This window comes from Typopeltis vanoorti, chromosome 9 (assembly GCF_054136105.1).
Source record: "Typopeltis vanoorti isolate ZY-2024b chromosome 9, IOZ_Tvanoo_1.0, whole genome shotgun sequence".
In the NCBI taxonomy this organism is placed as follows: domain Eukaryota; kingdom Metazoa; phylum Arthropoda; class Arachnida; order Uropygi; family Thelyphonidae; genus Typopeltis; species Typopeltis vanoorti.
The window spans coordinates 11,991,570-12,014,381 of record NC_143557.1 but is presented as its reverse complement, the minus strand read 5'-3'; the positions used below and the strand labels follow the sequence as shown (position 1 = coordinate 12,014,381).

At 36.6% G+C, this 22,812-nt stretch overlaps 1 protein-coding gene across 3 annotated transcripts in view; it reads left to right on the top strand.

Annotated features, from left to right (window-relative positions):
- Positions 1–4,799: 4,799 nt before the first annotated feature.
- The window catches only part of LOC150102886 (MICAL-like protein 2), a 183,899-nt gene continuing 165,886 nt past the window's right edge, over positions 4,800–22,812 (top strand). Inside the window, exon 1 of one of the 3 annotated variants that reach the window (XM_090397859.1) lies at positions 4,800–4,898. The gene's annotated coding sequence lies outside the window, so the exon portion shown is untranslated. Of the gene's footprint in view, positions 5,217–22,812 lie in introns of all 3 variants that reach the window. The other 2 variants (XM_090397857.1, XM_090397858.1) reach the window with 2 other exon arrangements.

The window sequence follows — 22,812 nt, the reverse complement described above, 5'->3', positions numbered from 1 at the left end:
GAGAAACAGGGCGAAAATTTTTCGACTCTGTAGGTTCCTTTCCTGGTTTAAGTAAAGCTACCAAAGTTGAGCTTTCCTCCATAATTTGGGCAACTGAAGAGATTCTACACACCTATTCATCAATTTCACCAGCCATTGGATGGTTACTTGACCGAAACGCTTTATCTATTCTGTCCGAATGTCATCCGGGCCAGCAGCTCTATTCTCTTTCAGATGACATATGGCTTTTCTTAGTTCTTCTTCGGAGAACGGAGAGGCTAATGAATTAGTCTCAGCTTCTTTAATGCGAGTAAGATTGGTTTTCAGTATCTTCTTGTCTGTCCTGCCATTTAATAATAGCTGGTGAGCAATCTGGTTTGGCGTGACCCCTGTTACCTCAACTGGAGTTTTAGTTGGATCGTTGCTTAAATTCTTCAACGGTTTCCATGCTCGTCTGCTGTTCTGTTTCATATCCAAATCTTGTAGTAGCTGCATCCATCTCCTCTTTCTACCATCCGTGAGTTTGTCCATCAGTTTTTCGCCTGCCTCAATTGTATCTACAGTGAAAGGATCCTTGTCATATCTGATTTTATATTCTTTTGCTCGTTCCGTCTGGTTTTCATTAACCACGGCGATATATTGAGTTCTGCACCTTCGTGGTATGTGCCGCCGAGATACTATTTTGATGGTATTCACGAACTCTTCATAGTTACTTGGATCCGCTTCAAGAGTGTTTACTGTTTGATCGAGTTCCTTCTCAAGTTTGTCCCATCTTGCTTTTTTAATATTAAACGGTCGCTTAAAAGAAACTATCTCTGGATTGATAACGGCTCTGACTTCACAAGTAACAGGTCTGTGCTGAGTTCTTGGTATCCGCTCTTTCATTATCTTCGTCGCTTGCACGGCTACTTGTTCTCTGATAAAGATGTTATCTGGATTATATCATCTTCTCCACCTTCCACCATCGAATGATGGTCTTAACTTGGGACCGTGGATAAGCTTCAGTCCTTCTCTCTCAGCCCAATTTTCCAGCTCAGCACAATTCCTCTCAGTCATTTTGTAGCCCAATGTTAAACTCTGACAATTAAAGTCTCCGAGTATTATTTTAACCTTCTGGGCATTAAAGTTGGCAGGTTCTTTGAAGACGAAATCTTCATTAGGTGGCTAATATACCGATGTGATTGTGCAGGACTTGATCTCGATGGTTAATATCTCTATATGATTATTGGATGTCATATATATAGATTTAATATTCAAGTCTGGTTTAGCAAATATAACACTATCGTATTACTGGTGTGGTCTCTCAGCTCTAATTTCATGCTATGAATTTTTGGTCTACTGCTGTTTACTCCTCGATGTGTCTCCTGGATAACTAAAACATCACATTTGCGTGTATCACACATGTCTGCTAATAAAATTTCCTTTTTGGATGACAGTCCTTCAATATTTATTGAAGTTGTCTTTAAAGCTGGCCTTGAAGAAGGCCGATTTATAGTTCGCATGAGTGTTCCGGCAGCTGAAGGATTAGCCAACGTTGAGTTTCAACTTTGCCCAGGGTACGCCCGATTGTGATTTCTGAGTGATCGCTTTTGTATATAACACAATCTATGAGGAGGCTCCTTCAATGTACCCCAGCGATGAGATTAGATGGCATATTGGCCAGTGCATTACGAGAATGTGCAAGGCAAGTTGTTCATTTAAGCTTCAGTAGTGGGGAAATCAGTATCTCCTATGGTTAAGGTGATGGAGAAATGAGTAAAAGAGAGAATTCAGGAGTGGGTAGATAGAAATATAACATTTTATAAGGAACAGCATAGTTTTATGAATGGTACGTCTTGCCTTGGTAAGCTGCTTACTTTTTATAATAAATTCACAACGGAGTTGAATAATGGAAATGACTACCGAGTGATGTTAATAGTACCCTGGATCAGATTTGTCAGTTTCTTGGTAGAATTAGGTAGAATTAAAGGGGTTTGGTGTTTCCATGAAGTTTCCACTTCACGATAACCACGCTGACAGTAGACCTATGGGAGTGTCCGAAGACTTGGCAATATAGTGTATCCCCCTTCCTAAACTGGAATTGCCATATGGTTTACTGTCCCCCAAATCAAGACCAAATGATCACTTTTCCGAGTTGGAGGCAATGTAGCCACCTTAGTTATGGATAAGTCTGATTCTTCTGATCAGAAGGATCACTCTCTTACTTCGAGTCCCTCTGTTGCATTCTGTTTCAAGCAATTAATTCTCAGTAAGTGTATAACTTTTATTTCCTTCTTGCCATATGATCTTTCGTACTTTCATTCGATGTCTCCAAAGCTGAAGTCTCCGTAATAATTACTCGACTTGCACTCATTGTAATCTGCTGAGACATTCATCTCCTACATCATCACTTGCATCTCAGGCGTATAGCAACAACCACTTTAATATTTTGTCATATTATCTCAAAGAAACTGCACCTGCTGACTTCTACTCTTGTTGGGTGCAATTCATCTGCTGTGATCAGTATTATTCACTCTCTATTCCATCAACTCTATCCTCTCTGAAATTAATAAATCCATTATTTTCTATCCCTTTAACTATGCCATCTGCCATTAGCCAAGTTTCGCTAATGCCTGTAACGTTTGGCGAGGTTGCACTAACCAATGTCAAATCTCATCCCTCTTATTTCTGATGCTTCTAGCATAAGTATATCGAAACTGTAGTATTCCCTTAGGCCACACTTTTACATTCTGAATTGACTACCCCCATTCGATATTGTTGCCTGAGAGAGTAGATTCCGAGGAGCGTATTGATATGCAGAAGCAAAGATCTTATGGTACCCTTGTATTAGTCTTTGATAAGGCCACATATGAACTGCTGTGCATAGATTTGGTCGTCTGGTTTTCAAGAGAATGAGGATGTATTGGATAGGATCCAGAGAACGTTTAGACGGTTAATGTTTGATCTGAGGAGAGATTAAGCGAATGTGAATTGCAGAGCCCAGTGAATGGAGGATAAAGAATATGATCGAAACATATAAATTGGTATAGGGTTGTTTCTTGATTATTGTGGAGGAGATATTTCCTCCTCCAGGTTATGGACCATGACATGGCAGCAGTGGCTGCCTTATTCCAATACCCGGATGCTCATTAAAATCATTGATAATTCTGGGCCAACTGTGACTGCCTACTGGTAGCAGTTGGCGATCACCCATTTCCAAAACATAGTTTAAATGGCCTCCTCTACCTCTCTTTATTAAATAAAGGAACCAGGAGTGTATATATATATTTATTATTTAAGCCAGAAGGCAAAGCTGGCTGTCTTCAATATAGTCTAAGTCCCCATCCTCACCTATGGTCATGAGAGTTGGGTAATGACCAAAAGAATGTGGACACAAATCAAAGCAGCTGAAATGAGGTTCCTTCGAGGGGTTTGCAGGGCTGCAAGACTCGATAGAGTCAGAAGCTCTGCAATTCTGGAAACCCTCAATACTCAACCGCTGCTCCTCCGTGTTGAGAGTTCACAGTTACATTGGTACTGGCACCTGGTCAGAATGCCACAAGAGAGGCTCCCTCAGCAGGCCCTCTTTGCCAATCCAGAGGGCGGGAGGCCATGTGGAAGTCCAAGGACTCGCTGGATAGATTATATCCAAAACTTGGGTGGACACGTTTGGAAATCCCACCAGAACACCCGAGCTTGGTAGTGGAGGATCATGACCATTGGAAGTTCCTCTTGTAGCTGCTGCCCCCATAACCCAATTAGGAAAGGTGGGCCTTGAAGATGTATATATGTTATATATGTATGTATGCATGTGCAAATATATTCTTCTTGTAGCTCATGGAACTAGGGTTGCAACCTTTTGATAAGTCCAAAAAGGGACACACTTATCGAATATGAGAGTCTTCCTCTCCTCTAAATGTATAAAATGAAAAAGCCAAAGTTGAATATGTAATTCTAACCTTATAAAAATTAAAAGATTGAATACATTGGCACCGGTATTAGCGATTTAATAATATTTGTATTTTAAATATATAAGTTGTCCCGCTTAGGTGTAATTCGGGACGCTGAAAATTTTCTTAAAATTCGGGATGTCCCACCTAATTCGGGATAGGTGGCAACCCTACATGGAACCTCTAAAGCTCTTTATTGCCAGTACCATCCTCCTTTTTTTTACAGTCCAGTCAAGAAAACACCTTTTTTAGTGAAGTCCTTTTTGATATCATTTTCTAGTGATATCAGCATGGAAACTTTGGTTTTACCAAACCCTACATCTCAAAAATTGACCTTAGAACTGTTGTCGATAACAACATGAGTGTTACAGGTTATGAGCGCGAAATAACGGCAGTTGTCTGTCGAATTCTCCCTTTCTCTCTTTATTTCTCTATTGAAAGTTTTGGTACATTAAGGGCTTGAGTTCACTCTCAGTAAAGGCTGAAGGATGGAGCCTAGCCGCCCCTCTATTTCAAGGAAGAGCTAAAGAAACCTCGCTTACTTCCTTTGGAAATAAAAGACATTAGTGAGTTGCTTATTTTGATGTCTTATTTTATAACATGCCACTTAAATTTGTTAATGTGTGTGCGTGCGCGCGTGCATACATATATAAGCAATAGAAATTTTCTAAATGTCTGCCGGCTTTATTGTGTAAATCTGCCGTATATTTCGAGCGTATATAATTTTCTTTTAATTTTTTCAGCATTCATTTGATGATGTCTCAAGAATAATTGCGTTATTTATGATTTTAAGATAAGCAGTCTTAAAATTGTCTACCGAAGTTATTAGCATAATGCAGGTCTTGTCAATAGCTTTACTTTCGTTATTTCTGCCGATAAGTTGAATACGATGCGAGGTGCAATTTCTCTCCTTGCTATCAAAGAAATTGTAACTCTTCTAATTCGTTGATACTGAAAGATTATAATTGTGCTGTATTGCTTTTTCTCTTGGTAATTAAGGACTGCTTAACACTTATGTTATATTACACGTTTCAGTTTGGCCTTTATTTCATTAAATTGATGTCACTGGCATTCCTGTTGCAGTTTGAATCAAACAGCTGTGTGGATGTTATTTCGGCTTCGTATTTAGATAGGCATTTATTAAGTTTATTTTATTGATATACAGAACGAAGAGTTTTGTTTCATTGTATGTTTCGTTATCTGTGTTGCCAAATGGGCGTGCCAAAATGTTTCAGCTGTGTTGCAGGTTATCGTCTTTTGCGATATTGCGAATGTTGCAATTTAAAGGACTTTAAATAAAGAAAAGAGGTGATTTAGTGTTACTCACATTAACATCTTTGTGTTTTAATTTTGTAGTAAGTGTATAACTGTTGTATATTTAAAAAAATAAAAACGAGTAATGTTGTTTGGGTGTTTAATATCGATCTGGCATCCTTTCGAAAAGTAGACATGAGAATGATAGGGATGAGATTTATTGGGTGCGAGGGTTTCTTCATTATCAAAGGGAGAAAATTTATGTTTTTAAACTTGGCTCTCTTGAAAAAATTATTATTATTATTTGGTAACGCCCATGGAGTCAACAGACTCTTCGCGGGAGGCCCATATGTGAATGGCAATAATATAGAATTTTACTTCGCAGTGTTTACTAGCATCTGTCAATCATTTGTTTTAACTTGCTGGATATGTTAGGATAGGGAACTGTGTTTTTGCAACTCTTCTAATGTTTCCCTATATTTATATTATTGGGCCTTAGTATACCCAAGATATTTAGAGATATGTTCTGAGCTTTAACCGAACGATTATTCTGAATTCTCAGACCCATAGATCCGTAATGGACCAAGGTGTTACTAATGTAAACTTTCCCGAAAGTTTCCTCTGGATATAATGAGCTTTATATGTTATGCTTATAAAGTTGATGACACTAACAGATGAAATGCGCACTTGTGTGATTTCGCCGTGAATAAGCTATATCCTGAAATTGGGTTGGCACGGAGAAAACAATGCTCTTTGGAAACTCTACTACAAATAAAATGATTGCTATATAATAACGAATATTTTCATTTTAGGAACCTCTTTAAATTGGGGACCAGAACTCATTAGAAAAATTAACTCTGTTGCAAATAGTCTTTTTGTAGACAGTTTTAAGAAATTGTGCTGTTAATAATGCTTTATCAAATATTAGTAATACGGGTTAAAATATTAAAACTTATTGCTGATTCAGATAGTTCAATTCTATTGGTTTGGCTAGTGACATGTTGCTTTCTTCCATATAGAATGTATCTTGCTTTCTTCCATATAGAATAGTATAATGATTGCTATATAATAACGAATATTTTAATTTTAGGAACCTCTTTAAATTGGGGACCAGAACTCATTAGAAAAATTAACTCTGTTGCAAATAGTCTTTTTGTAGACAGTTTTAAGAAATTGTGCTGTTAATAATGCTTTATCAAATATTAGTAATACGGGTTAAAATATTAAAACTTGTTGCTGATTCAGATAGTTCAATTCTGTTGGTTTGGCTAGTGACATGTTGCTTTCTTCCATTCCCAGGATGCCTCCAGAACCCTTAAATAATTGTTCATTAATATCTAGCCAAACTGATAAGAAACATATGTGCAGTATCTTTGTTCTGTTAGAGAAACTTATCACATCGATATGGTTTTAATAATTAGTAGTTGAAAGGAATGATCTGAGAAGCCAGCCACTAATTTTAAAAAAATGAAATTAACAGCTTTACACATGTAAGAGAAAACCAAATGGTTTCCTTACATGTTTTTTAGAGTGATTATGGGATGTCTGCTTTTATTCATCAGTCAGTCACTACACCTTAAACTTATTTATTGTCTGCACTCCCACCACACCTTTAGGTAATACATTCCATGCTCTTGTCACTTGGCAGAGTAGCTAATACTTGCTTTATGATTGCTGTGTGAACAGTTTTCAGAAATAGACTTTAATCCATTCCCCGTCTGCCATATGAAAAATCCCACAATGTCCGTTCAGGAAATTGATGATTCTAAGGACTCCTGGAGTCGCCCGAAATAATAATAATAATAATAATAAAAAATACCTCATATCAGCTTAAATGTCTCAATCATATCATGCCTTCATCTTTCAATTACCAACGTCTGCAGATTACATGCTCTCGTTATGTCCTTATAAACAATATTCTACAATCTGAATGTTGTTTCATGTAAGATGACTTTGTCTCCTCTCAAATTTCTTTATACCTTCAAATTCTGATGATGTCTGAACACAGTAATCCTGCATTTGACTGATCAGATATACATTGGAATTACTACTGTCTCATTTTTAGTGGTGGTCATTCTTCTTGGAAATGTAGAAGTTTTCTGAATTGTTGTCATCACCTTAGCAATATTCACAGAATTACAGATTTCTATGCACCCTGATCATTTGCTCTTTCATTTCCTCCAGTGTAGTTTCTTCAGGAAAGAATACAACTTCCCATCATGGATCTCATATTTCTAAACCTTACACTTATATTAAACTGAAACTGATTTATTCATCTATACTTCCAGCTAACTGAAATCCTCCAGAAGAACCATAACATTTGCACTATTACTAATAACCCTCCCCAGCTTTACATCATCTGCAAATAATTGAATATCTGCTTGTAGTCCAGTTGTTCAATCTTTTGGACAATATCATTGACATAATGGGTGAACAGTAATGTGCTGGAATACTTCTCCCAATACACAGCTCTGATATCTGTCATATGTCATCTGTCATTTGGGATATATGTCATATATCCCAAACCAATCTACTAACTTGATATCCAAACCTGTATGTTGCAAGCTTAATATCAACGTTTCATGTGGCACTTTGTCAGATTCTTTAGTAAAATTCAGAAAAGTGATGGTATAGCAGTCTGGTACTGTTATCAGACTGCATATGCAAAGTCAGGAGGATAAACCAAGTTGGAATTAAGTGGATGAGTAGGGATATAAAGCATGATCTGCAAAAAAAGAAAACATTGTGGAGGGAATATAGAGAAAAAAGTGATCAGCATACTCATGAGCAGTACAAAGTGCAAGCAAGAAGAATGACTAGTATGGCAAGAAAGCCCAAATCAGATTATGAAAGAGAATTAGCTAAACAGGCCAAAGAAACCTTTTGGGTTTACTTTGTCCTGTTTAGCTAATTCTAAATTTCTAATCCTCCCTACCATGATATGAAGCAAGTAAGAGAAAAAATTACTATGGTAGGATGATTTTAAACAATGCTCATGGTAGGGAGGTTACTGAACCAAAAGGAATAGTTGAGTTGCTGAGTGATCATTTTGCAAAGGTGGTGATTTTACAGTTGTTGATGTTACAGAGATACATATCAAAATAGAAGGCCAGGTGTTTGGCATATTAAAAATTAAGACTCTGAACAGAGCATTGGGACTGGATTGCACATCAGCCCGTGTACTATGTGAATGTGCAAGAGAATTGGCATTGCTGCTAACAAAGTTGTTCAATCTAAGTCTCAGCTCTGGAAGGGTTCCAAGGGAGTGAAAGAGGATAAGATACTAACCATTGTATAAAGGTGGTTCCAAGACAGAAGAATTAATTGCAGAACAATGAATATATAGGGTTGTTAAAGTATTGGAAAAGTTAGTGAAAGGTAAAATACAACAGTGGGTGGATAGGGATGCGATACTCTATAGTGGGCAGCATGGCTTTGTAAAGGGTAGGTTCTGTCTTAGCAGCATATTCACGTTTTATAATAAATTGACAACAGAGTTGGATAGAGACAATGGCCACGCTGTGATACTTCTGGACTTTGCCAAGGCATTTGGCAGAATACCACATGGAAAACTATTACAAAAACTGGAGCAAATGGGAATGAATATGAGGATAGTAGCATGGATAGCAGGGTGGCTGACAGACACACTCCACCATATACTACACCAGGCAGTAGTATATAGTGGAGTGGAATCTAGGAGAATGATGATGTTTTATCTTTCTTTTATGTGGTCTGTGTGTGTGACTGTGACTATGTGACTGCCTTATCGTTATATCTCTAACAGTCTTTTCTTTAGCCTTACAGTTAACATAAATTTTTGTTATCACTTAATATCAGATATTCGTTTGCCGACGAATTTAAATTAATTAAAGACTGCGCCAGCTGGCAACTAAATTCTGATATGTCATCCAAGAATACTTAAAGGAAATGTAGGGATCAAGAAGTAAGCAGTCATGGTCCCAATTCTTCTATCGCTAATGGTTTCCCCTTAAATGCACGGTACGAAATTTTCCAAACGGTAGCTCAAATCCGCAGAAGGGATGACAAACTAATTTGATTATATTTAAAGAAACGCATTTATTATTGCACAAAGACAAGTATACATGTTAATCAAATCCTTAATCTTAAAAGAGTCTGGGTTCCCTTTACTTAATCACATACAAAACTTCTATAGTCCCTTACTTTGACATAAATTCCTCACTTCTAAACGTACATCTATTCTCAGACTCTTATAACTAAGTTACCTAATATTATCACACATGTAATATTGCATATATACACAAGCCAACTCAATACTTCTGACATGAACTTCTCTAGGATCATACTTCTTATTCTTACTTACCCCCCCCCCCCTTCCAAAATTTTAGTTAACAATTAGTTACGTTCTGACCATATAACATTACTGTTCTTAAATCACACACCAGTTCGGACCTCGGTCTCCTGTTCGACTGGAGCCTAATATGCTTCCTTCTCAACTGTAGACAAAAGTGTCCAAATCGCAGACTGTTCCTATAACGCTACACAGAAATAGCATGCTTCCTTAACTTCTGTTTCCCTACTCTTCGGTTACTTTAACTTAACATTTAACATAAGAAAATCTTCTGTTTACCGTTGTTGCCTTGAACTGGATACTTTGGTCGGCTTACTGTACCTTCACTGATGGCGGTCTTGCTATTCCTTTGTTTCCATATGAACCGAAAAACACTCATACACAAATTTGAACACTGACGTTGATTTCATCAGTGGCTCTTTCTTCTTATGGATCTGAATACATTGTAGTTGCAGCCTTGGCCCACATAGCACACATAACAAGGGGGGATTCTTGCTACACGTGTGTAGCAAGCTCTACACAACTCTCCGACAGGACTAGGTGCCGACGAAACCCGGAGATAAGAGAGCGATTCGAATTCCCACCGAAACCTTTATACTCCAAAACAGCTCCCTCACGCGGTGGTGTCGTCATGCATACAGCGGCTGCCGATTGGACGGCGTGGCTACGAACTGCTTTTACATGGCTTAAAGTTTGCTTTAGCTTATACACATTTACTTGGCAATTTATACATAATTTTATATTTTAATTCACTTACAACTAATTTCTACTTAATTCATGGGCTATTTTAACATTGTCTAGAGCTCACATATTTGGATATTTACATGTTCTTGGATTGTTAAATGGCACATTCTCTGTCCGGAGGCATAAGCATGTCCTTATACTCTCCTTATGAGGTAACTTAGTGTTGGGTGGGAAAAAGGATGACTCATCATTTTATTCCGACACAACAATGGTGACTAGTGGATACTTAAGGGTTCGGTAATAGGGCCACTAATCATTAATTTGTTTATCAATGACATCGAAAAATATTTAAGAGGGGATATTCAGTTGTTTGATGATGCAAAACTGGGGAGAGCAATAGTTGATATAGGTGATGTAGATATCCTGCAGGATGATTTAAATAAATTGACATTGTGATCAAAGGGTAATGATTGTCAATTTAATGTTGGAAAATGTAAGGTTGCATATGGTGTTACATATTGATGGTATTGGATTGCAGGAAACTGATGAGACTAGGGACTTGGGGATAATGATGGCAAAGAATTGAAGTTCAGAGGGCATATTGCAAAAGTTGGTAAAATAGCTTAAAGGATTACTTGGATGTTGAAAAATGCTCTACCAAGTAAAGATAGGGAAGTTATTATCCCCCTTTATAAGGCTACGATTTGGCCACATCTTGACTACTGTGTTTCTTAGGACCAGCAGGTGGTAGAGGGGATTCAGAGATGAGTGACCAAGATGGTGACAGGTTTGTGGTATACTCCCGACAAGGATAGTTTGAAGGTTTGTGGGTTAGAAAGTTTAGTTGATATGTGGAAAATTGGGGACATGATAGAAACTTTTAAAATATTAAAGGGGTTTTCTAAAATTGATTCAAGTGAAAATTTTCAATATGTGACAAATAGTCAGAGAACTAGGGGTCATCCATGGAAGTTGTGTAAAATTGTGGTTAGTAGATGTGTGCAGACCATATTTTTTGTATGGAGAGTGGTGGGTGAATGGATTGGATTGCAAAAATTAGTTGCAAATTGCCTGATGGTGAATGGATTCAAGAAGAGGTATGATAGGATTTGTATGATGGTTAATTTGGGTCTTTCAAATGATGAGTCTCCATACTCCATGGAGATGCTGTGAAATAATAATAATATGCCTTTCCCCCTTGTCACCCTCTCTTTTTTTGCCTTTATTGTAAAAGGTAATTAGATTACTGAAACAGCAACCCCCCCATTTCCCATAGCAAATCTATGCTGATCTTCATTAGTAATATGACTTTTACTACTCAATTCTGTATACTTTCTCTTATGAATCCCCCCCCCCCCAAATCTTAATAACTGTGGAAGAAATACAAACTGTTCTATAGTCTAATGCCTTCATTCACTATTCACTTTCCCTATGTTATGGTACATAGGGAACAGCCAGATTATAAGCATTGTCATTTTTTTAGTTCATTCATTCACTTTAAAACAAATGGCAAAATTTCATCTAGTTTTACTGCCTTATACACATCTAAAGTGCTTATTCCAAATATATCTTCTTCATTCACTTCTGATCCTTCAAATTTGCTCCTCTAGAATTATTATTATTAACATCTGACCTCCACGGAGTCAGGGAATCATCGTGGAGATACATAAATCTACTTAATCAGGATAAAATAACCTAACAAGATTAATAAACTGCTATGTCATCTGTATTGGTCACTTGGTCTCCCATGAACACACAGATACAGTCGTGAATATCACCCTTAGGGCAGTGCTTCCCAAACTTCTGGATGTCAGGGTCCCCTTTGGAAAAATTAAAATATTTCACGGTCCCCCTTGAAAAAAAATCATAATATAGACATATATTATTATAATATTTATTGTATTTATATTCAATACAAAACATACACAGCGAATATTGCAAAAATCAAATGCAAATATTACATTTTTAGCATCTTACATACACATTTGACATAGCACATTATCTCATATTTTTATATAGATAGATATATTGTTATTGTACATTTGCAGTACAAGCACATGAAATGTAAAATGATTAGTAATACAGCAAGAATTAAAAACATAAAAGAAGTTTAATAACAATTTAATGTGATGGATGTATTTCAATACTGCTACACGAATCAGGTGAAATATTTGTAAATGCAATTCTTTGATTTCTGCTTTGAATTGAAACTTATATTAATAAGCATATATTTACTAATATTCATTAAGCGCCAAAATACGTAGGAAGCAAAATTTATGAACCCACACCAATGTGTGATTTTTTTTCATTAAAATATAAAAAAGAAATAATAAATAATAAAAATTAAATACGTTTCTTTTAAGATAAAAAAAAAATCTACTTAGCCTTTAAAAGATTTTAAATTTGTTTTCATTATTTCAAGGCCCCCCTCAACAAAACCAACAGCCCCTAAGGGGGGCCGCAGCCTACAGTTTGGGAAGCGCTGCCTTAGGGGATGCAGCAGAGGAGTGGTGAACTGGCTGCATTAGTACGTTAGTAACCCCTTTTTAGGAGGGGACTCAACCCATCCTAGACGGATGAGAAGGATAGGATAGATAGGTCTCCATCTAGCAAAGTTATTCATCTCAGTCATTACTTTTACCAGACATATAATGGAAGAAGTGTTAGGATTTCTTTTGAATCATCAAGTTATGTTTCTCTCTCATATATTATTCTTTCTTATGGTATGAATTACTTTACAACTTGAGCCATATATTCCTGAGGTAAATGTTTTCAACCTATGTATGCTTTTCCACAATTTCATTTTCATCTGCAGTTCCTGTTTGATTTCTCTAGTCATCCATTTTACTTCAAATATTTTTCTCACTTGATGTGTATATGTTACCGCTAAAGTGCGAAAACCGTTAATGTGCACATTACCTAGCTAATCTGCAGATTAACTGATTTGCTCCGTTAACGTGCAGAATCGAGAGTTTTCCGCATTTTACCTAGGTAATGTGCACATTAACGGCTTCCGTATCGTTAAAGTTCAAAAGTTTGTTTCTCTCATTTCCTTTCCCTACTCCTTCCCCCCCCCTCTCCCTCCACTTTTAGTTTGGTTTTTTAATAAGTAAACATAATTTTATCATATGTTTTTTTTCTTAATTGTAATAATATTTTAAACCGTTTGTTTCCTTGTATTATATTAATTGATTGATGATTGATTCTATCAACTAATTTGTTGATTGTTTGATTGTATTAACTTGATTCTTTAGATATCAAAAAATAAATAAATAACATTATCTTAATTTAAACATACAGAAACGTTGCTGTTGTTCCAGCAAAGATCTTATTTTCACTTTAACGAGTGCCTAGTAGGTAATTTGCAGATTACCTAGGTAATTTGAGAAATGAAACAATTTTCCGCACATTAACGGATCACCGTAGTTAATCTGCACAATACCTAGATAATCTGCAGAATAACTGATTTCCGCACTTTAGCGGTAACATATATATAATTATTACATGACTCCTCCAGGGAGTCCAAAGACTATTCGAGGGAGGGCACCTACTCAGCAACTCGGCACCGCCTCCACTACTTAATATACCAACTACAGCGAACTGCATCATCTACACCAATGCCACCTGCTGTTCACCACCACTAGTATTTTCACAGACAATCACAAACATCCATGCCCACGGCAGAATTCGAAACTGCAGCCTTTTGGCTGGAGAGCAGATACACTATCCACTCGGCCAACCAGGCTATAATATATATAAAATATAATGTGTAGTCTTTGAAAGACTGTTAAACAAACCAACCAGGGACAGAAACATACTAAAAAATTTTCATGAGGAATGCAAAAAAGAAAAAAAATGAGTACATATCAACACTTGAGGTAGAAAAAGCCATTAAAAACTTGAAATATGGAAAGGAAGCTGGAGTAGATAATATTCGACCAGAAATGCTGACATATGGAGGTATAAAAGTTTTGCAGTAGCTACACTGCATAATTCAGAGGGCCTGGTCAGAATGTTGAATTTCCAATGATTGGATTAGAGCTCTCATAGTACCCATCTACATAAACGAGAATAAAACAGTGTGAAAATTACAGAGGAATTTTTCTTCTGACTGTTCCAGGTAATATTTATGCAAGCATACTTGAAAAGATGTTGAGAACAATTGTGAAAGAGGAACTTGGAGAAGAACAAGCTGGGTTCAGGCAAAATAGAGGTTGTCAGGAGTTTCACTTTAAGACAAATAGCTTAGAAATTGTGGGAATATGACAAGGATCTCTACTTAAGTTTTGTATGGAAAAGGCTTACGACAAGGTGCCCAGAGAAAAATTTTCAAAACACTACAATTACACGGGGTGAATGAAACATTTTAGTCTATATTTAAGTTTTCAGTGAGCAGTTAGGATTGAAAGAAATACGGGAAGATGGTTTGATGTAAAATCAGGGGTAAGACAAGGATGCACATTATCTCCACTCCTATTCATTCTCTATATGGATCACATTATTAAAGAAAGTGGCATCAAGCCTGATATTAGAATTGGGGCTGTCAAATTGCTTTATGTAGATGATGTACTCTTAAACACATCTAGTGCAAGTCTCCAGGATTCGCTAACTAAATTGAATAACGGCTGTAACAGATTTGGCATGAACATCAGCAATAAAAAAAAAACAACTATGAAAATAGGCAGGAGCATAGAAAACTTCAGCTACATTCTGAATGGAGATCCTGTAGAACAAGTGAAATATTTCAGCTTTTCAGGCACAGTTTTTTAGTAAAGATGGTAAATTAAATATGGAAATAGACAACAGAATTAACAGAGTTGGTATGATAGGAAGTCAACTAAATAAATTTATATGGAATAAGATAGAAATTAGCAAAACACCAAACTAACAGTATACAAGATATGATCAAACTAGTTTTAAGTTATGGATCTGAGAGTTGTATTAGAAATAAAGCACTTGATCAAAGACTAGAGACAACAGATATTAGGGTTCTGAGAAAAATTAGAGTGAACCAATAGCAGAGTCATATTAAAAATGAAGATATTAGAAAGGAACGACATTTTTAGCATTCATGAATGTGTCAGCAGAGCTCATCTAAGGTGGTATGGCCACTTAAATAGAATGGATGAGGAAAGGTTAGCAAAACATGTGGTGTTTGAGGCTAAATATCAGGAAAGAGACCCAGAGCAAGTTGTAGGTGGATTAATTCAGTCAGAAGTTCCTAAGAAGCACAAAATGTTAAATATGACAATATTGGCGTGCTCACAAGTAATTAAATAGATTGATTTGGAGGAAATTTGTTGATAGCAGATTAATAATAATGTTAACTAAATCATGTAGTGCTGTCATAGTAACCTGAGCACCCCTTGGGGGTACAAATCAGGAAATTGATAATGATGATGATATGTAATTTGCCATCACCAAACAAATACTTCTTAACTAGCCTTTATGCACTAATGTCTTCTTTTATTATTAACACCTGACCTCTATGGATTTGGAGACTTGTCGTGAAAAGTACACATTTTTGCACACAATGCTTGTCAAAATGTACTTTAAACTGATTCAATGTGTCTACATTCAAGGCACACTCAGGTAATGCATTCTGCTCACCAACTACTCTCCATGCAAAGAACCTACTCCTCACTCCTCTGCTCACACCCTCCTTATACAGTTCCAGTGATGGCCTCTTGTTCTACCCCCTCCCCCATTCTATGAAAAATCTCTTCCATGGCAACCTAATACTAACCCCTGACTAGCTTATGTCTCAGTTATATCCTTCCTCTTCCTCCTATTCACGAGGCTGTGCAATTTACATTCTCTCAATCTGTCCTCGTATTCCATATTCCAAAGACCACTGACCACCTTTTTGAATCTTTTCTGGATCCTTTTCAACATATGCATGTCACCATGAAAACCTGGTGACCAAATGTGCATAACCTATTTTTTCTGCATGTTGGGGTCCTCCACATCATTGCCATTATGCAATGCGATGTCTTCACAGCTTGTGCAATGTGGCCCCTGAATTTCAAATCTTTGTCCACCAATACTCCTAGATCTCTCATTTCCTCTACTTATTTTAAAGTTTCCCCAGCAGGTGTATACTTTGCATCCCATTGTTGCTTACCAAATCTCAGAACATTACACTTTGCAACATTGAACTGATAGTTCCACTTTCCTTTCCATTCATGCAATCTGTTCATTTCCTCTTGTAAGGCCATAACATCCGCTTGACTCTGCATTGCTCTGTCTAATTTTGATCATCTGCAAGCAGCTGCATAACACTAGTTAAACCCGTCCCGATATCATTAACATAAAAATTGAACAATAAAAGCCTCCAAAACTGATCCCTGCAGCATGTGACTTTTCTCTTTCGGGATACCACAACCCCATATATAACTTTCTGATATCTATCCGATATCAATTTATTTAAGAGTTGGTCATCTGGCAGTCTATCAAAAGCCTTTGCAAAATCCAAGTACACCACTGTATATTCATCTCCCCTGTCCAAGATATGAGTGTGGTCTGAAAAGTTCTTCGCCTAACAATGAAAAAACGAATTTATACTTTCATAATTATTTTTATTTTTCAATATACTGTCTGACCACAGATTCGAGACCCTAGTCTGGAAACTTGCCAAGAAGAGTCAGTTCATGTTGAAGGAGAAAAAGAAATAAGCTGATGTACAAATTGGTCACCAACACGCAAAATCACATGCTTTATATGTAAAATTTTCCAACTGTTATACAAGCAAAATAGTTACAACTTCAAAAACTACAATGTTTATAAAAGAAAAGTTAATTTTCTGATGTGTAATAATAAACAACTCATCCCACAAGACTGATTGATTACCCTATTATCGGAATGGAGTCTCCTTCTTCTGACGTGCAGAAGTGTCGAAGGGTCTTGTATCTGTGGGCGTACAGTAATCTCCCTTAAGACTAATACATTTATTTCAGTGATGCTCCAGCATTATTATCCCATCCCCGTAGTGGTTCTCGGTAAGATCTGCAAAATACCCCTCTACAGCTGCAATCACCTCTTGATTCAAAGTAAAATGCTGACCAACGAAGAAGAGTTTTAGTTTTGGGAAGAGATAGAAGTCAGAGGGAGCAAATCTGGATGTTCCAACAATTCAGTGCAGATCCATTAATTTTCCTATTGCCAAAACAGCTTTGTGGGTAGGTGCATTGTCCTGATGAAAGATGATTTTTTTTCCTTCTCTAAACCGGGTCTTTTCTCACTAATTTTTTTGTATAGTCTGATTAAAAGATTGGAATAATATTCCACTGCTATTGTTTTACCCTTTTCAAGATAATTAATAAACAGAATGTCTTTGGCATCCCAAAACACCGAAGCCTTGTCCTTTCCTGCTGATGGAACTGACTTTGTTTTCTTTGGCGCTGAACAACTGGCTTCTGTCTGCTGTTTTAATTGCTGTTTGGATTCTGTTGTGTAATGTTTAATCCAAATCTCATCCGTAGTAATAAATTGGCGTACAAAATCAGTTTTATTCTTGTTAAAACACTCCAAGCACTGTTCAGAGATTTTCATGCGAGTGCGTTTTCGATCTGCTGTGAGCAAGCACGCACCCATTTTGTGCAAAGCTTTTTCATTTGCAATTCTTCATGAAAAATATATCCTGTGCATTCTTTTGAAATGCCTGTAGTGTCATTAATTTCACGCACTTTGACTTGCCAGTCATCCGATACCATATCGTGCACTTGATCAATGATTTCTGGTGGTGTTACACTTTTTGGACGTCCTTCATGTTGATCATCTTTAAGGCTGGTACGGCCACGTTTAAACTCAGCAGCCCATTTCTTAATTGTTGAAAATGAAGGAGAAGAGGCCCATAAACTTTTATGAACTTCGAATGGATTTCTTTTGACATTAAACCTTCTTTTACAAAGAATTTTATAACCACACAATACTCAATTTTATCCATTTCAAGGGATACAGACAACACTTTTACTTCAGACAGCTGTATAAAACAAACTACTTGATTGAATGACTTGCAATTTCACATGGATGCTTATGACAGATGTACCAACTTAGAAAAAAGAAATCGTGCCAATAGTGTTGCCATCTATGGTTAAGGCAGAGAACATTTCAGACCACCCTCGTATTTCTCACCTTGTTATAGTACATTAGTAAGTTAGTGAAACATGATATCTGCTTAACAAACTCATGCTGATAACCATAGAGAATGTTGCTGTTATCAGTCGATTTCTGTGTCCTACATCTTGCCAATCTTTCCAGTACCAGTACTTTCATCACAACTCCAGATAAAGACCAGCCGGTAATTTGAAGCTGCAGCCTTATCACCACTGTTATGCAGTGGAACAATTTTACCCTACTTCCACTCCTTTGGAACCTGTGCTGTTGCAAGACTTTTATTAAACAGGCATGCTAATGCCAATTCCCTGGAACATTCCCTTAAGATACATGGTGATATATCATCAAATCTTATTGCCTTATTGACATTAAGTTTATTTCTTTCTTCAAATATCTCCTGCACACTCACAATTAAGCCATCATCTTCTATGTCCTCTACACTTGCCATATAATCACCAGCCGTATAATTTCATATATATCCTTTACTCACAAAAGTCTGCATGTCACTAGCCACAACACAGGTGATCACTTCATGATCATTTTCACTAGCTGGAGGACAATGAAAAACCACTCTCACAATTTCATCCTCTGATGAAATGATCAAATCTAGAACTCTCAATTTTCGCATGTCTCCTTTACCTGCTGCCTGAGATAGTTATCTCTTAAGAACTCGAGAAACTCATTTTCCTTATTCCCAAATGCTGTCATCATCTTACCATGATCATTCTTCCTTCTACTAACTGCATATCTTAAAAAAAAAAAAAAAAAAAAAAAAAAAAACTATCGTTTTCTTTAACTGATTTGTTTAACTGGTTTTTCTTTAACTTTGTTCCAATCTATAGTGCCATAATTAAAATCACCCATAATAATTACCATCCTTTGTTCACTAATCCAATTGTTTATACATTTCTTCATCACTATCCTCCCACATTCCTTGGCGTATAGCAACATTCAACTAAATGTCTTCCTCTCGACCTCCACATTACACCACAGTTCCTTATAACCATTGCCACCATTATTCTTCCATATCTTCAAATTTTTCCATCCATGATACTGCATCAAGTTGTTTTCTAAGTCTGTTACAGTTATTTGCTTTATAATTTGACAAAAATTCCTTTCTCCTCGATACTTCTGTGTTCACATGTATGTGTTAATAATAATATTTGCCTTCTCCCCATCCATCCATATGTCACTGGGCATCCACAGATGCCATATGGTCACTCCAATGCTTAGTGATGTGTGACACCAGGCCTTTCCATATATGCCTGTTATATGCTTTTCTGTGGCTTCAACTCTCTGAAGATCAGCCAGTCCATGCACACCATCCATCTCATTGATGGTCTACCCCTTCCTGTTTTTTCAAGTAAAGATGGAAAGAATGCTGTGAGGAACTATACAGTAGAGTGGATAAAGAAAATTTGGAAGAGCCCTCTCACCAGAAAAATTCCGATTTGGAACCTCCTCCACTTTGGCATAAAGTTGAAAGCACAGTAAAGCAGCTTAACAGCAATAAGGCCCCAGGTGCAGATGGAATCCGAGCAGAGTTAATTAAGGCCACAGGGGATGGGTGATAAGAGTGTTTTATAGATTGATTACAAGGATATGGAAGACAGGGTCATGGCCTAGGGACTGAAAGAAGTCAATTTTCATACCACTGTATAAGAAGGGAGATATGAAGGCTTGCAAGAACTATAGAACTATTAGCTCTATAGTCTATTAGTTCTACAATCAGATCCCCTAATGCTGAACAAATCCACAGCTCTTGATCAGGAGATCCTTGCTTAGGTTGCATGTGAATGGAACACAAGGTTCCCTTCACAAGCCATCTAAGATATTTGCCTTTCAAGAATTTGAGAAATACAGTTTTCTAGTTACTGTATGCGATTCCAATTTTATTACTACTAAATGTTCTGTGCTTCCCACTGTTGCCTCATGCCATACACTCTCTCTCTCATCAGTGCCATTACCTTCTGTTCTCTACACTGAGAAGGCATATCTCGTCACAACACTTCTCCATCCTGTTTTACTCTCATTATCCTACCAAACTATGTTATATATCTTTGTTTCTCCCAGGACATATTTTTCATCAACTATATTTTATAGACAGCAATAATCTCTGAACAGTGAGTCTGTTCTTCTCTGTCATTCTCTTTATTCTTGATCCTCGATCTGGAAATCAAGATGGAAGAATTCATAACTAATTAATCACAGAAGCAGATACGTTAATGTGAATATTTTTATTTGTATTATTTTTGGATATGTTTCATAGCCAATTTCAGTATGCTTATAGGAAAACAATCGCAGATGTTTGCTGTGAGGCAGACATTCACGATCCAAACCAAACCTTAACCAAAAAAAAAAAAAAAAAGAATTGCCTTAAACTTTCTCAGTTTTCGGAAGTTATACTAATATTCACCATTCATGTGTTCCATAAATTGTAATTAATTGTTTATATTATAAAATATTTTATTAACTAATTTATTTTATCATAATTATTTCTGGATATCTATTAATGCAAAATGAGCTATTCTCCTGCAGCCGATAGTGCATATATCAAATTCTTTCAGTTGAATTCATGCTCTCTTTTTTTGTAATTGTTTTCCTATAATCATTTTGAAAATGGCTGTGAAACATAGTCAAAACTTCTACAAATAAAATATTTAAATTAACACGTTTCTGTTATTAATTATCAATTTCCAATCCTACTCCTGAAAATGTGTGTTTTCAATATTCTCGTTAGTCTCATACTTATTTTTACTTTTCCCAGTTATGCTAGACTATGCAACCTAACTTCTCCAAAGCTACTTCCTTTCTCTTAGCACTCTCACTTGCCCAGAGAACAGCAATGTCTCTCATAATGCAGTTCTATTCTATCATGAAATACATTTCAAGAATGTATTTATCTCTCTTTTTCTACATGTTTTCACTATCATGTCATTCATTATCACTGCATTTCTCAACTCTGCATTTATCAAACTGAGGTAATGTGTCGAGTCTTCTCTTTTTTTTTTTTCTACTATGCAGTTGTTTTTCCATATCACACTGTCAACTTGCATCATTAGTACACAGTTGGGTATTATCCTGGGGCTGTTCCCTGTATCATTACCATACAAGTTAAGCATTAATAGTTCTTGCATATTATTATTCATGACATCTCCAAGGAGTCCGAAGACTCATCGTGGGAGGACACCCATTGTACAACTCTCTGTCTCCACCACACACTGAACCTCTACTACTAATCATCAACTTAAGCACCATCTACTGCCTATCACCATCACAGCTAGTATTTTTTTGTCTGTAAATCGCGTGTGTTCTGAAGGCTGATTTGTCTTAATGCGGGATGAAAAACCCGAGTTACCGGGAGAAAAAACCATGATACCTCCGTATGAGATCGGCTAACTCACCTTCAATTGAAAACGTTCATATAAAGATTCCTCCCTTCATGACAAGAATCGAACTTAGACCTTTCTAATCGAAGGGCGCAATTTACCGTCTTCTTCCAATTGCGCTACGGAGGTGCTAAAAATATGGGGGTGCTGGGGATCGAGCCCGGGGCCTTTCACATGCAAAGCAAATGCTCTATCACTGAGCTACACCCCATATGAAGTACTCCACCTTGTGCTCATCCTCTTTATCTTACATTTGCCTTCCACATATCATTTTTTGCCAACTACTTTAATCCATATCATAAGTATATTTTGCATATCCTTCCTTGGAGTTTGTATTACAACCCTATGTGTGGAATCCTGTGTCTTGCATAGTCCATTGTTGTATCTTAGTATATATATATATATAGGAGAGATACACCACTCTCATATATAGCAGTCAAGTAACATATGACAGAAGTCAGGGTGTCACATCCACACCCTCTGTGGCATTAGAGCAGTGAAACATCTACAACTAAGCAGTAAATGTTTCATTTCCAACTTTGGTAACTAAGTATGTTCTCCAGAGTAAATATCCATTTTACTTTTTCTCATGTTCCTTCCACTATGCCATATGATTGTTTCTTTCTGGCTGGACAGATTTAACATTTCTTTTTAAGGGTACATTTTCAAACCAGATATTCTGCAGTCTAGTAGATGAAATCTCATGTTAATGCTATAGGAGGTTAGGTTAACTAGTGAATAATCTTGCTGCCACTAGTCTGTAAGGTATGCCAGGAAGGAGGGCCCATTAGTGGTATGTGACAGGACTGTCAAGGCCTTTATTTGCTGAGTGGCTGGGTGAAATTCTCCACACATAGGGCAAAGAATGAATAAAGAATCCATTACTGTATATTCCTTCTCTCTTCTTTTTACAAGTTACCTTAAATAACAACTCTTTAAAGTAAAAAAAAATTGATTACGTGCAGATTTTCTTCACAAATATATGTTATCTGGTAGAAAGTTTTACGGTTGTGTTACAAAGTATGTTATACTTAACAGGAAATTATATATTGCTTATGATTGGGTAAAGGATTAAACAAGAATATAATTTTTTAACAAGTATAATGTATATAGTCATTTTCATCTCTAATCT